Raw genomic sequence first — 1063 nt, forward strand, 5'->3', positions numbered from 1 at the left:
CATCCATTGTACCAAGCACATTTGTGCATACGTTGCCATCATCGTTTTCAAAACATTTTCTTTCTACTTGAACCCTTGGTATCAACTCCTCTTTCCCTCCACCCTCCCTCCCCTCCCCTTCCACCCTCTTGACCCCTCGATAAATTATTAATTATTTTCATATCTTACACCGTCTGCTGTCTCCCTTCACCCATGTTTCCGTTTGTCCCCCCTCCCCCGTGGGGGGTGGTATTATAGTCAGTCATTGTGATCGTTTCCTCCTTTATCTCCCTTTTCCCACCCACCTTCCCTCTACTCCCATTCCTGTTCCTGAGCGAAAGAATGTTGATGTGACATGCCATGGTGCGGGAGTTCAGACCACCATGCATGGTGTTTCAGCCTCCCCACTCCTTTGAGAGCATTCCTACCATGACCTTTGTGGGGTGGCATGGGGATGGCAATTATTCCCTTGGGAAATGGTTACAAACACGACTAGTTTAGGAATCTTTTGAATATGGAATACAAAGTTGGAAATTGGCGTACGTCCCCACTTTCAAATGACTTCCAGATATTGTTTATGTTTGCCTGCAGTTCTAGTCTTTAAGAATATAATAAAGAGCCTTTACATTTTTTAAAATGTATATTTAGAGGAGCCTATTTCAAGATGATCTTATTGTGAGGGATTTGGAAACTAAGAGAATGCAGTTTTCCCAGCTGCCATCCTTCAGGTCTGAAGAGAGAATGCCATTTTAAAAGATGCACGGCTGGAGAGGAAGTCCTTTCAGGATAAAGCCCAGGGCAGACTCTTAACACTTAACTAGACCCGTGGTGGTCAGCCTTCCTAATGCCACGACCTCGTGTTGTGGTGACCCCCCCAACCATAAAATTAGCTTCGATGCTACTTCATAACTGCCATTTTGCTACTGTTATGAATCGTCATGTAAATATCTCATGCAGGATATAGTTTCATTGTTACACATTGAACATAATTAAAGCATAGTAATGACTCACAAAAACAATATGGAATTATGTATTGTGAAATATTTATTTATTTTTATTTTTTTCTTTTTTAACATTTTATTAG

At 41.4% G+C, this 1063-nt stretch overlaps 1 protein-coding gene across 1 annotated transcript in view; it reads left to right on the forward strand.

Annotated features, from left to right (window-relative positions):
- TJP2 (tight junction protein 2) overlaps positions 1-1063 on the forward strand; it is a 65618-nt gene that overhangs the window by 10787 nt on the left and 53768 nt on the right. The gene's annotated exons all lie outside the window — the stretch shown is intronic.

Source organism: Echinops telfairi, unplaced genomic scaffold (genome assembly GCF_000313985.2).
Source record: "Echinops telfairi isolate 266 unplaced genomic scaffold, ASM31398v2 ScPeMD7_22;HRSCAF=79, whole genome shotgun sequence".
Lineage (NCBI taxonomy): Eukaryota > Metazoa > Chordata > Mammalia > Afrosoricida > Tenrecidae > Echinops > Echinops telfairi.